This window comes from Podarcis melisellensis, assembly GCF_964234715.1.
Source record: "Podarcis melisellensis genome assembly, chromosome: 13".
In the NCBI taxonomy this organism is placed as follows: Eukaryota; Metazoa; Chordata; class Lepidosauria; order Squamata; family Lacertidae; genus Podarcis; species Podarcis melisellensis.
In genome coordinates, this window is record NC_138545.1 from 7619742 (window position 1) to 7635306 (window position 15565).

The 15565-nt window shown below is 39.5% G+C and overlaps 1 protein-coding gene across 7 annotated transcripts in view; it reads right to left on the reverse strand.

The window, feature by feature from the left end:
- LOC309355865 (uncharacterized protein) overlaps positions 1-15565 on the reverse strand; it is a 121965-nt gene that overhangs the window by 81169 nt on the left and 25231 nt on the right. For 2 of the 7 annotated variants that reach the window (XR_014162586.1, XR_014162587.1), the window contains one exon: positions 15149-15537. The exons of the other annotated variants lie outside the window; for them this stretch is intronic. The gene's annotated coding sequence lies outside the window, so the exon portion shown is untranslated. Of the gene's footprint in view, positions 1-15148; positions 15538-15565 lie in introns of those variants that run through there. 7 annotated transcript variants of the gene reach the window in all.

Below are 15565 nucleotides of genomic sequence, written 5' to 3' on the forward strand. Positions count from 1 at the left end.
CGGGTTAATGTCAGACAGATAGAATCAGATATTTTCATTGTGCCGTGATGGTAGACTACTCAAAAAAGGGGGGGGCAGCATGCGTTTGCATCGCAGGTTGTAAAATGGACAGGAGAAAAGGATACGTTCTACAGTGTCTGGCACATTCAAAGAACATCCACAATGTCTATCATTTCTGGGGATGTTTAAAAATCTGCCCTTGAGAAAAGCTGAAGGAAAAGCATTCAGTCGGGCTAAGATAAAGGCCTGAGTTGGATAGAAATTATTAATTTTGAGCAGTTATGAGAGGATTTTTTATACAACAGAACTCATTGAAGAATAAACATAGAGAAAAAGGGGAAAAGGAAATCTTAAAGCAGATTATGGACAATGAACAGAAATTAATTAAAAAACCAAATAATGTGAAAATTAAACAAGAAATTAAGACTCTACAAACCCAATTTGCAATGATGATAAATTAAGAAGTAGAATGGAATATAAAGAGACTACGACAGAAAAACTTTGGGTTCGCTAACAAATCAGGAAAACTACTTGCTTGGCAAATTAAAAAGAGAAAAGAACAGAATACGATCAACAAAATTATTGTAAATGGTGAAGAGATTTTTAACCCGAAAGAAATCAGAAAAGGATTCTTGAACTTTTACAGGCAACTATACAAAACTAAAGAGAGAAATAACTTAAAGAAAATAGAAATTTTTTTGAAAGATAAAAAGGTGCAGAAGATCCCGACAGAACAAAAAGACCAGCTGAATACCCCAATAGAAATGGAAGAGATTAAAGAGGTGATAAAAGAATTGAAGAGAGGTAAAGCCCCGGGACCAGACGGATTTACTTCAGGATATTATAAAGAAATGAGAAATGTCTTGCTATTTCCATTGAAAGAAGTTATGAACAATATCTTAAAAGTAAGAGAAATCCCAGAAACGTGGAAGGAAGCATTCATCACTTTGATCCCGAAACAAGACTCTGATTTGACTCAAGTTAAAAATTACAGGCCTATTTCTTTGTTGAATACGGACTATAAAATATTTGCAGGAATTTTGGCGAAGAGACTGAAAAAGATTTTAACAAATATTATCCACAAAGATCAAGCAGTTTTTTTGCCAGGCAGACAAATGAAAGATAATGTAAGGAATATAATTAATATTTTGGAATATTTGACTGCCAGAAATGAGAAACAAGCGATACTGATGTTTGTGGACGCTGAAAAAGCTTTCGACAATATTGTATGGGATTTTATGCTGAAAAATGTAGAGTATATGGAAGTGGGAAAAGACTTCTTTAATGGAATTAAGGCAATATATACAGAACAGAAAGCTAAACTGATAGTTAACAATGTGGTTACAGAAGATATAAAAATATCTAAAGGAACAAGGCATTTATTTATAATGGTCCTGGAGGTTTTGTTAAACACAATCAGACAAAATAAATTAATTAAAGGGGTGTCAGTAGGTCAGAATGAATATAAAGTAAAAGCCTTTGCCATGATCTGGTTATAACGATGGAGGAACCAGGGGAGAGTGTCAAAAAAGTATTGGAGGAGATTGAACAATTTGGAAAAGTGGCCGGTTTCAGATTGAATAAGAAAAAAACTAAAATAATTGGTGAAAAATATGGAGTATAGTAAGATAGAAACAATGCAACAACAGACAGAGATAGAGGTGGTAAAGAAAGTAAAATACTTAGGAATTTGGTTGACTCCTAAAAATATTGACCTGTTGCAGAATAATTATGTTCAGATGTGGAATGGAATTAAGAATAACTTGGAGATGTGGGGTAGAATGAAACTGTCCTTTTGGGGCAGAATATCTACGATAAAGATGAATGTGCTCCCAAAGATGTTGTTTTTATTTCAGACTATCCCTGTTATTAAGGGGGTAGGGATTTTTAAAGATTGGCAAAGAACGATTTCAAGGTATATCTGGCAGGGCAAGAAGCCAAGAATAAAATATAAATTACTAACAGATGTGAAGGAAAGGGGAGGCTTCGCCCTGCCAGACATGAAATTATATTACGAAGCAGCTTGTCTTTGCTGGTTAAAGGAATGGATTAAATTAGAAAATATGGAATTATTGGACCTAGAAGGTTTTGATAACAGATTTGGGTGGCACGCTTACTTATGGTGTGATAAGAAGAAAGTTCATAAAGGATTTGGGAATCACATTTTCAGGAGTTCATTAATAGAAGTATGGGACAGGTACAAAAACCTTCTGGAGCCAAGAGTTCCGCATTGGCTATCTCCGTTAGAGGTTATGAGTGTAAAGAAAATTAATATGAGAGGGAAATGGGCCACATACGGAGAATTAATAACTAAAGAAGGAGGAAAATGGAAACTAAAACCATACGAATATGTTAAAGATTATGTGTATGATTGGTTGCATTACTTTCAGGTAAATGAAATGTTTAAAAAAGATATAAAGGAAAGTGGATATGCAGAAAAAGACTCAAAGTTCCAAACAGAGATAATAAACAATGAATATAAAACTCTGTCAAAAATGTATAAGATATTGTTAGAATGGTTTACGAAAGATGAAGAGGTTAAATCGGTAATGATACAGTGGGCCAAAGATTTTGGATATAACATTCAATTTGAAGATTGGGAAAAATTATGGAAGGAAAGTTTAAAATTTACTGCATGCATGGGGTTGAAGGAAAATGTAATGAAAATGTTTTACAGATGGTATATTACTCCAGTAAAATTGGCAAAAATGTATAAAACATGTAACAAGTGTTGGAAATGTAAAGAAAAAGAGGGAACATTCTACCATACGTGGTGGGAATGTAAGAGAGTAAAGACTTTCTGGGAAGCAATATATAATGAATTGAAAAAGATGCTAAAATACACTTTTGTTAAGAAACCAGAAGCCTTTCTTTTAGGGATTACAGGAAAAGACATAAGAAGAAAAGACTGTAAACTTTTCCAGTATGCAGTTACGGCAGCAAGAATTCTATTGGCTCAGAAATGGAAACAAGAGGAAATACTGACGATTCAAGAATGGAGAATGAAATTGACTGAATATGCGGAACTGGACAAAGTGACTGGGAAAATAAGATATGCCCGAAACCAAAAGTTCATCGAGGACTGGGGAAAATTTGTAGATTATCTGAAAAAGATATGTGAGGTGCAAACAATGCTAGTGGGGTTTCAAGAAGCACTGTAAAATTTTAAGAGGTATTGCTGAAAGAAAATAGAAAAGGGAGGGAAGACAAATGGCAATGCAATTAAAGGAATGCGTACTGAAGGGTAAAAATGGATGATTACCAGAGAAGTTGAAGAAGTCAAAAATTTGTATTTTGTTAAAATCAGGTAAAATTTGGATAAAATTGTATGATTGTATCGAAAAACTAATAAAAATTTATTATATAAAAAAAGAAATGAGCTCAGTGGAAAATAATTTTGACAGATATTGGGATTATAGCCTTATCTATTCATTTTATAATTTATGTGCAATCACATGCCTCCAAAAGTTGAGTCAAAATGAATTTTTAATAGAATGTATATTTTCTTCTCCAAAAGGAAGTAAACCTATTAAAATAGTAGCTTCTGATAAAAAAAGAAATTATTAATTTTGAGACATGTGACCCTGTTATCTCGGGGGAGCAAATTTTATTTACACCTGACGTGATGTTGTCCCCCCCCCCAGTGTACCTTAATCTGGTTTGAATATTGCAATAAATATATTGCTCACTCAAATTATACAAGGGTTTCAAGATCTGATTTGAATACCAATAGATCTGATTTTCCTATGTAAGAGTTGGAACTTCTGGATTTATCAGAGTCCGTAAGTAGGTCAGATAGTAGACTTAAAGGTTGGCAACAAAATGGAAATGCAACCAGTATTTTATGGTGCTAGCCCACACCCAATATTCCATCGTGTGTATACCTAGTTCTGGACACATTGTCTCATACATGATTGAACTTGGGAGCCCCAGGAGACGTCTCAAGACGGATGTGAGGGTGATCCGACTGAGACATCTGTCACCCCATTGATCGCCAGGGCTGATCTGACTGACCTGGCTGGCTAGGCAGGTGTCCCCCTGTTTCATGTGCGTCCCTCCCTAAGCTGCACGCTCGGTGGAAGAAGATGACCATCCCAGGTAGACGGAGTGTAGGCTTGATGATAGCTGCACTCCCTGTATAGATAGAACCTCCCTGATAGAAGATCCCCCTGTAATGCAGGAATCTCAGCTAAATAATTTCAGCTGCATAGTTTGTGAGAGCCCTGCCTTCTTTGCCCCTATCAGAAGAATGTCTCTTCTGTCCCCTAAACCTACAAAGATCGCCGCACACAGAAACAGGCACTTACAAATCTTAATAAAAGGGTTTTTGTTTTGGAACCATGGGATCTGTCCCTTTGGAATGACTATCCCGTTTACTGCTGGCAAATAAGCTGAAAGGTTGGAGGAAGAGAATCCAAGGGTTGTTATTGCTCTGTTTCTAATGGTGGTTCCAGATGCTCAGATTTCAGGTAGATGCATGAGAAGACTGCAAAGAGGAAGGAAAGAGAAGCAAACTCACCTGTATCAGCCTGGGAAGAAGTCAGTGGCAGGCTGGCCCCGCAAAGGAGTCCCACAAATGGTAAGAAGATCTTGGCCCACATTTTAGGATTCAGTGTGAATGGCATGTGGGCCACCAGGCCTGCTTATATAGCATCCTGGGAGACTTTGGTGAGATATGTTTCCCATCAGTAGCTCCACCCAGACAATCCAAGAAGAGGCTATTCTGTGAGGTTCTCAGAAAGTCCTTCCAGAAACTTGAGTGTAATTGGGATTTGTGGGAAATCCTAATAGCTATGGGGAAGTTCGCCTATTGTTATTATTTAATTTGTTTAGCACACTTCATTAGCAGCTCACAGGCAGTTCAGAACATCAAAGTACAACATGAGAAAACAAAATATATAATCTTCTTCCCTTATCTTCTTTAGAGGACAAGATGCAGAATTTGCAAAATGGAGAAGGAACATTGTGACCTTAATTCTCTGCTGCCTTGTGATGAGGGAGCACTGATTGGCTAATGTTTGTCTGAGCCCCTTATTCTTGTAAAACATCCCTATACAGTATGTGGAACTGGCACTTTTACCAGTGCTACATAAGGTACGTTCTTCACTTGCAAGGAATTGGTTCTCTCTGCAGCCGGCACCACCACTTTCTTGTTTAACGTTCAAGGATTTTGAAAGGAGACTGGTTTCTTTCGGCCTGTCTTCTTCTACCTGCATTCTGCTTTTGGGTCAGGAAATATTGCTCCTCTCAATGACACATGTTCCCCAAGGAGTAGAGGAGCCCCTGTCTTGTAACATTCACATTCATCACTAGTGGTTGAAAAACTGCTTTAAAAATGAATCTGTTTTTTTTTTAATAATATTTTTTATTGCTTTTTTTCCAAGGTCAAATACATCGTCAATGGTCCAGCAAAAGCGGTTTTACAGAAGGAAAAAAAAGAAAGATTATTAGACAAGAAAAAAATCAGACTTTACAAACGATTTTTCATAATCCACTGGACTTCCCCACATCCTCCATCCCCTGCATCTTTTTCAATAAAGAAAGTTAACAGCAAATTAATACCTTGTTTCCTGTGTTTTTATACTTTCATCAATTGTATTTTGGATTTAGGGTAAATATTATTGGTTCACATTTCCAATAGTCCTAAGGATAGAAACCTTACCCTAGACTTTAGTCATTTCACGATCATAACTTAAATTCCAGCAAAATCAAAGTTTGACATCTGAAGCTTGTTATCTAAAGACTTAACAAATTCTCAACATTCATATAACTTATAATGTCTTTGTAAATAGTCCTTAAATTTTTTCCAGTCCTCTTCCACTGCCTCTTCTCCCAGGTCTCGGATTCTGCCAGTCATTTCAGCCAGTTCCATATAATCCATCAGTTGCGTATGCCACTCTTCCAGCGTGGGTAGCTCCTGTGCCTTCCAATATTTAGCTAAAAGAATTCTTGCTGCTGTAGTTGCATATAAAAAGAAAGTTCTATCCTTCTTTATCACTCCCTGGCCCACAATGCCCAGGAGTAAGGCCTCTGGTTTCTTGTGAAAGGTATACTTAAATACCTTTTTCAACTCATTATAAACCATTTCCCAGAATGCCTTCACCCTTGGGCATGTCCACCAGAGGTGAAAGAATGTTCCTTCAGCTTCCTTACATTTCCAACACCTTTTATCAGACAAATGATAAATCTTTGCGAGTTTGACTGGGGTCATGTACCACCTATATATCATTTTCATAATGTTTTCTTTCAAGGCATTACATGCCGTGAATTTCATACCGGTGTTCCATAACTTTTCCCAGTCTTCAAACATGATGTTGTATCCAATATCTTGTGCCCATTTTATCATAGCTGATTTAACTAACTCGTCTTGTGTGTTCCATTTAAGCAGCAGGTTATACATTCTTGAAAGCACTTTCGCCTTAGGTTCAAGTAATTCTGTCTCTAATTTTGATTTTTCCACCTGGAAACCAATCTTTTTATCTTTTTTAAAAATCTCTTGAATTTGGGCATAGTGAAACCAATCTCGCACCTTGTCCTTTATTTTTTCTAAACTCTGCAGCCTCCAATTGTCTCCAACTTTTTCTATTATCTCACAATATTTTGCCCAGCCACTCTCCATATTAAGTAATTTGGGGGCCTTGGCCTCCGTTGGTGATAGCCACCTCGGCGTCTTATTCTCAAGTAAGTCCTTATATTTAGTCCAGACAATAAACAAAGCTTTCCTGACAATATGGCTCTTAAACAATTTATGGACCTTTGCCTTGTCGTACCATAAGTATGCATGCCATCCAAAAGCGTTGTTAAACCCTTCCAGATCTAGGACATCAGTGTTTTCTAGCAGAAACCAATCCTTCAGCCAGCAGAAGGATGCTGCCTCATAGTATAACCTTAAGTCCGGCAGGGCAAACCCCCCTCTTTCTTTTGCATCTGTTAATATTTTAAGTTTTATTCGGGGCCTTTTGCGCTGCCAGACAAATTTCGTGATGTCCTTCTGCCACTTTCCAAAACACTCCACTCTGTCCACGACCTGCAGGGCTTGAAACAAAAATAACATCTTTGGCAATACATTCATCTTTACAGCTGCAATTCTTCCCAACAAGGAAAGTTTTAATCTTGACCAAATTTCTAGATCCTTTTTAATTTCTGTCCAACATTTTTCATAATTGTCTTTAAATAAGTTCAAATTTTTCCCAGACAAATTAACCCCCAGGTATTTCACCTTTTTAGCCACCATTAAGTCCGTTTCCTTCTGAAACCCATCTATTTCTAAAGAAGTCAGGTTTTTCGCCAAGACCTTTGTTTTTTGTTTATTCAGCCTGAATCCCGCCACCCGACCAAACTAATGAATTAATTCTAAAGCTCTTTTTGTACTAGACTCTGGCTCCTGTAATGTTAAAACTAGATCATCTGCAAAAGCTTTCAGCTTGTATTGTTTGCCTCCGACCTGTATTCCTTCCACCGACTGGTCCTTCCTAATCAAGTTCAACAATACCTCCAGGACCGAAATAAATAGCAGAGGTGATAGGGGGCACCCCTGTCGTGTTCCTTTTTCAATTCTAAACTCTTCTGTCACCACATTGTTTACTATTAATTTAGCTTTTTGCTCTGAATAGATTGCTTCTATACCATTTTGAAACGCCCTTCCCACTCCCATCCCTTCCAGATTTCTCTTCATAAATTTCCAAGATATATTGTCAAAGACCTTCTCTGCATCTATAAAAATTAATACAGCTTTCGTGTTCATATTTGTCTGCAATAACTCCAGAACGTCTATAATATTCCTAGTGTTGTCAGACAAATGTCTACCAGGGAGAAAGCCTGCTTGGTCTTTATGAATTACTTCATTCAAAACTTTTTTAAATCTACTTGCCAAAATATCAGCAAAAATTTTGTAATCCACATTCAGGAGCGAAATAGGACGGTAATTCTTGAGTTGAGTCTTTTCAGATTCCAGTTTTGGTATCAAGGTGATGAATGCTTCTTTCCATGATTCCGGCGCCCCCTTCCCCTCCATAATTTGATTGCAAACCTCCATTAATGGCTGAATCAGGTAGTCTTTTAAAACCTTATAATATTTGGAGGTGAGTCCATCTGGGCCTGGAGATTTCCCCAATTGCATATTCTGAATGGCACTTTCAATTTCCTGTTGTGTTATTCTATAATTCAGGGTTGTTTGTTTATCTTGAGATAATTTTTCCAATCCATTACTTTTTATAAATTGAATAATCTCAGCCTCCACCTGTGGGCCTTGAGTAAACAGTTTTTTAAAATATCTCTGGAAACACTTTCTAATTTCTTCTGGTTTCTGAATACTTTCTCCATCAACCTCCAAATTGGTGATAAAGTTCAATTTATGTCTCTTTTTCAACTGCCATGCTAATAATTTTCCACATTTATTTGCTGATTCAAACGATCTTTGTCTCATTTGTTTAATTTTCCATTCAACTTCTTGATTTATCAATTTGGCATATTGTGCTTGTTGAAACTTAATTTCTCTTAACACTTCTTTTGACTTTGGATTGAGTCTAAGCTTCTTTTCACCATCTCGTATCTTCTCTAATATCTTGTCTTTTTTCCCATTCCAGAGTTTTTTCTTAATAGAATTTTATGGTGCTAGCCCTTAATAGTATTTTATGGTGCTAGCCCTCATCACAGCTTTGCTTGCGTCCCAGATTGTTTTCTTATCCACCGAAGTATTCATATTAATTTCAAAATAATCCTTCAACGTTTTTTGGGCCTTCTTCACAATCTCCTGATCTCTAAACAAAGTGTCATTCATTCTCCATCTGAAGGATCCAGCTGGCATAAGTCTCAAGTCCATTTTCAAAGCGTTGTGGTCGGAGCAAGTTTTAGGGCAGATCTCTATTTTTTTAGTCTTAGGAGCCAGCCCTCTAGTTATCCAAATTTGGTCGATTCTTGTCCATGAAAGGTGGGCCTCAGAAAAGAAAGTCCCTTCTTTACCTAGTGGGTTTTTTGTCCTCCAAATATCGATCAAGTCCATATTGTCTGTCAGTTCGAAAAAAGATTTGGGTAGTCTGCCATCTTTGGTTAAATTTTGGTTTTGTGACTTATCCATATGTGTAGAGACAACTCCATTCATATCTCCCATCAAAATGATGTTGGTATAGTCTATATGATCCAGCATTATCTCATGCAGCTTTTTATAAAATTTCGATTTCCCCTCATTTGGTGCATATATTCCTACTATCAAAAATTTTTCTCCTTGTGTTTGTATTTCAATCGCCAAAATTCTTCCTTGTTCATCTTTCAATATAAACTTTGGTGCTAGGTTCTCCTTTGCATAAATCACTACTCCTCTTTTCTTAACTTTGTCTGAAGAAACAAATTCTTGACCTAATCTTTTGTTGATTAGAACTCTCCTATGGAGCCTAGTTACATGTGTTTCTTGTAGGCAAATAATGTCCACTTGTTCCTTTCTCAATATGTGAAAGATCTTTTTCCTTTTCTCAGGGGAATTTGCACCGTGAATATTCCAACTGAGTAGCTGCAGAGACATCTTGAATCAAATTGTTAGCCAATAGGGGTGTCTTTCTTGTCGTCCAGATCTGGAGGTGTTGCACCAGGCGGAGGTGGTGGCCAGGCACCTGCTACTCCTTTCCGAAGGTCCTCCCCGTAATCGTTCAGGAACTTTTCTTGGTCCTCTGCTGATCTAATTCTCACTTTTTTCCCTTTAATACTGAAAGATAGTCCTTGAGGGAATTCCCACCTATAAGGAATTGTGTTGTTTCTCAATAGGCTTGCGAGGTCTTTATATGTAGTTCTTAAATCCAACAGTTGTTTCGGTATGTCTCTGAAGATTTCTGCTGTCCTACCCTGAATCACCAATGTATTTTTAAAATGAAGGCCGAGTATATTATCTTTTTCTTGCTTGGATCTCAAAATGACCAGGCAATCTCTTGGTTTATCCTTCTTAGCCACTCTTCCCAGCCTAAAGGCGGTGACAATTTTAAAGTCCTTATCTTCTGCAATGCCCCAGAACTTTGATATTTCCGCCGTCAAGTAGTCAATCAAATCTTCTTTCTCAAGTTCTGGTATATTCCTAAACCTAAGGTTGCTTTCCCGATTTTTCAATTCTGCCATGGACAGATAGGCTTGCTGTTCAATGATCTGTCTGCTCAGTGGCCTTACTTCTCCTCTTACTTCCTCTATCCTCTTTTTGTTTTGGTCTGCTTTTAAATTTGCTTCTTCAGCTAATTTACGATTTTCTACTGTTGTTGATTGCAAATTTCCAATAGCCTGTAAATTTTGAGTAACTTGGTCAGTCAATTTGTTAATTGTAGCTGTCACTTGGTCAAACTTAGAGGCCTGTTCATCTGCTTTTTTATTTAAGGCAGCCAGCTGGTCCAATATTTCTTTAGATACAGGGTCCAGCCCTCCTGCAGCCATGTCCCGAAAAGCTGGCTGTTTAGATTCTCCTTCTTGCAGACCGGTAACAATTGGAACAGATGATCTGCGAGGCTGCACAGGCAAAGTTGTTTGTACTAGCTCAGATTGTTTTGCTTTTTTGGCAGCTCTTGTTTTTGCAGCACCACTCATTCCACAGCTGTCCATGTATCAAGGTCAAATTGTAAATCCCATGGGAAAGACAAACCGAAAGAAAAACATCCAGGCAGAAGACTTACAAAAACAACCTGCAGTTCCCAGAGACTAAATATTCCACAATCCAGTAGGGGGAGCTCCCCAAAAGTTAAGGAGAAGGAAATAAAAAGTTTCCACCATTAAGTTCCAAAATTTAAAAGTTAATAGAAAAACCAAAAACCAAGGGGTAGGACCTTCAAAAGTTCACTTTAACTAGCAGAGGATAGGTGTTCTTTACAGTGGTGCATGCAACAGTTCCTTATTTGTAACCTCAAAAATAGCCCCAATGTAGCTTCAAAGTTTTATATACAGTTACCGCAATCTGATGATTTTTTGTATCCAGACAGTCCGGGAGCTGGGTTTTGAAACTTTGTAATCCAGAATAGAAAGGGAAGAGGTCGCTGTCTATATCCACTTATAAAGAAAAAGTTCTTTACTTTTATGCACTTTAATCCGAATTTGCAAGGAATACTCCAACTTCTTTTAAAACCCCTCTCAGCGCTTCAGCTTTATAGCTCTTTGCTTGGTATTTTAAACAGAGTCGGAAGACGGACTTCCTTTTTAACGTCTCCCGCTTTCAGCCGAATTTCAGAAATTTAGATTCCCAAATCTCAAAGATCTTACTCACGAGTAAGTTGTTTGAAGTCGAATGTTCAGGGAAGAAAGGTCAGCACTCATCAGCAGCAGCCGCGCGGCTTCACTTCCGCGGAAAGAGCGATGAACTCACAGCACCGCTACCCCCCTCCACGTTCCGGAGCCCCTTACGGGGTCCCTTCTTCGTTTCCGAGGTCGCTCTTGGTGCCCGCCGAGTCCCACGACCACAGGCTCACTCTACCTGTGGGTTTTCTTAACGGGTCTCCGCTTTGCCGTAGCGGACGACCCTTTTCCGCGGAGCCCCTCTTCACAGCTCGAAGAGGACCGCCATTGCTGTTTCGCGCCGCCTCCGGAAGTCTAAAAATGAATCTGTAAGCCTCCTCAGTAACTCTAACTCCTCTCTCATTTATATCCAGGTTACAATCCCTACAAAGGTTTAAATGTCATGGTTTCTCCCCAGAGAATCATGGAGGCTTCTAGTTTGGCAGGAGTGCTGATCATTATCTGTTAGATTCTCTGACAGTTCAAATCTCTACAGAAGACCAGGGTGGGGCGTTAAATACTGAGTAACTTTAAGGAGTTAAATAGCATTCAGCTGAAGTCATTGTTCACGTGGCCCTGAGTAGGAATATCTGATTAGAGGTATCAGAGCCAAGTCCACCAATGTAGCCATGAACTTTTTGTGTCTGTTTTTTTGTGTCTGGTAGTTGGGAACAAATTTATCTGTTTTGAAGAGCAGATCCAAAGTGGTACGATAAGTCATCCTTGCATCGTAGTAGCTATCATAGATATGGAATCCAAGTGTGACATTGGGTAGGAACTTTGGATTCTCATTGCTTTCGTTCACAGCAAATGCCAAAGCAAGGATGTGCTGGTAGAATTTTGTCACCATTCTGCATATAGAGGTAGAATTTGTTCATCCCTTTGTATAATGAGTATGTTTACTTCTATCATATCACAGTGTTGGGAATTTCTAATAGATTCTATTGGGGGGGATCAACCAAACCTACACACACACACACACACACACACACACACGGACGGAGACACACACACACACACACAGAAGGACACACACACACACACACATGGACGGAGACACACACACACACACACACGGACGGACACACACACACACACACACACACACACACACACTTAACATTCTGCCATTTACAGAAAAAATATATTTGTAATCTGAGCAGCTACAAAAGATGCAGAGCAAACGAAGCAATTTCTTACTCTGGAACATCAAGCTGGTTCTGAGAAGGATGTTCACTGTATGAAACTTCATGAGAATGGTAAACTAACTGAGAAGCAATTCCACCAATGAAGAGAGCTCCTGGCTGGAACCACTCATGTGGAACAGGGTGGGGATCATTTCTGGGACACCCCAGAGTATCTATTTTGTATCCCATAGGAAGCAACAAAGGTAGAGCTATAAGAAGCCACAACATCCAGTCAGCAAAGCATCCCTCTAGATTGAGAATCTCCTCTGTACAGAAACAGAAACTACCAGACTTAACAGTCTACATAGGTGGGTGGCTAATTCTGCTAACACATCTCTTAAGAGAAATACATCAGCTATGTCTTTGACTGAGACACCAATGCATGCCTTAAGTGCTAGCAAGGTTAGCTCATGTAAGGTGGAATAAAAGGGGAAACGTATGAAAGGAAAGTGATGGAGCCCTGCCCGCCTTTTCACCTACTTTCGGGTGTACATTGCTGGGGGGGGCGGTAATTATCAATTTTCAGGTTTACTGGTTGATCATTTTCTAGTATCCTCTGGCAAGTCTTTGGAGCTTTGGGCAGTTGGAACAAATTATAGGGGCTTCCATGATCCCAGGAGGCCAGTGATTAGCCCTTTACCATTTGAGTGCTGTTCCTCAACCCCACCCCCAAAGCAAATCTGTTAATTCCTTTTTCGAGATCTGATAATGACTCTCCACTGTTCCTTGCAGCATTATAATAATAAGTAGCAGGTGGCTAAGAGATCCCCATAGGAACTGCACTCAGGAAGGAACAGAAATCAACACGTTCAATGGCGGCATTTTGAAACTACCGTTTTAATATTATATACGAATGGCATAAGCTTTCTATCATACTATGGCAGAATAAGAAGAATACAGGACATTCCATTTGCTAATCTAAAAAGTGACAGTTGGTCCATGCCCCATTCACCAGAAATTTGCCCCCAGATGGGATAGATACAGTAGGATATGCTTCATCTAGTGTTGATTTGTATCCCACCGTTTCTCCAAAGAGCTGAAGTTAGCATACACACTACTACGCCTCTCTATATTATCATTACAGAACCCCTGTGATGTACATTAACCTGAGAGATATTGACATTTTATTTATCTGTAGATGAAGCATGGAAATCATTGAATCTGGGATAGGCTGAAGGGAATGAAGTAGTATAGGCTGGAGAGCTTGCGATGCTGAGGAAGGGGTGTGCATCATTTTTTCACTCTGGGATTTCTCTTCAGGCCTCTGGGTGAGCTTCATGGTGTCATTGATTCAGTGAGAGTAGGAAACTATCACCTGGCTGAAGGCCAAGAGGGAAACCGTGCTGCTGTCCTTCAATACTCGGGTGTTCACATGCTGACCCACAATGAGGGAACTAGACAGAGGGCCTTCTCGGTAGTGGCCCCCTCCCTGTGGAACGCCCTCCCATCAGATGTCAAGGAAATAAACAACTATCTGACTTTTCGAAGACATTTGAAGGCATCCCTGTTTAGGGAGGTTTTTTAATGTTTGATGTTTTGTTGTACTTTTAATTGTGTTGGGAGCTGCCCAGAATGGCTGAGGAAGCCCAGCCTGATGTGTGGGGTATTTATTATTATTATTATTATTATTATTATTATTATTATTATTATTATTAATCCACTGAACAGAAACTTCACTTGTATTGAGCCCTGTGACCAAGCCGGTGAGCATTGTCTGTGCTTGCTAAAGGCTGGTTTCTTCGCAGTGCAATAGAAATTGGCATGGGGACCATTCGCCTTGTCTTTTTAAGTTTCTGGTGGGGGTTAGTATGAGACAAAAGGAGAGGCAACAGTTATTAGATTTAGACATACCTGATGGACAGGCAGCATTTAGGAAATGGTGGTCTTGAAAGAAGGACAAGCAGGAGCATCTAGAAAGGGCTATGGTGACATTCTGATGAACACAGGAATTCTTGAGAGGGTTATTCTGAAGGGTTTGCCTACCTTCTGTATTTTTCATACATGCTTCACAGCATCAGCACATTGTCCTTTTGCACTCCTTAACTGTGTTATTTTTAAATATAAAGCAGCTTAGTCATGATTTTAAAATCATTGAATTAAAAAATGCCTTGGATTCAAACCTCTGCTTTCCACCTCGCTCCTTCACTTCTTGCTTTTGTCTGCCATCCGTTCATCTCTACACCCCTGTGATTCTCCTTCTCTCTGACCCTCTTTCCCATGCATTTTTTCCCCTTGAATCATGGAAAAGGGTCCCAAGGGTCATCTAGTCCAACCCCCTTCAAAGCAGGAATCTCAGCTAGCTACGTGGCTCCTTAATGTGTGGACTGGACCACCAGGGCAAGGATATGAAAATCTGCCTCCAACAGAACTGCACCACCTGTTCATCTAGGTCAACTGATGCTGGGTAAACATGATCAACAGGCAGAAGACCTTGGTCAGCAAAAGGAATTGTTGTCACTCCACTCACCTTTCTTTTTATAGGAAATGCTCTGCTGGGGGGGGGGGAGAGACACAAAACTCTGTGCTTGGGGAGAGTCTAAACCCTGGTGAGGAAGGATAGGCTAAGAGACAGTGACTAGCCAAAGGTGAACTTCATGGTTATGTGCTAAACACACTTTGCTTCTACAATAATCAAACTTCAACACGATTTTGCAGGGAGATCAATCCATTCCCCACTTCTTTCCAGAACCCACCCACCACCTCAATCAAGTGATCACATCAAGAGAGTGAGTTTGCTCACTTTTATTCAGCCTTAGGCCAAACATGGATACATGGAAGTTATTGAATCTGGGATAGGCTAAAGAGGTTGTGATGCTGAGGAAGGGGTGTGCATCATCTTCCACCCTGGGACTTCTCCTCAGGCCTCTGGCTGGGCTCCACGGTGCCTGCTGTGCGGGTAAACATACAGGAGTATGAAGTGCCGTTGTTCCAGTCAGAGTAAGGGATTACTACCTGGCTGAAGGCCAAGAGGGAATCCTTGATGCTGCCCTTCAAGTCTTGGGGATTCACATGGTGACCTTCAAGGAGGGCATTCTTCACCCACTGGACAGAAACCTCACTTGCCTTGGGCCCTATGACCATGCCGGTGAGGATTGTCTGTGCTCGCTGAAGGCTTCTTTTTTTACGGTTGGTGCGATAGAGGT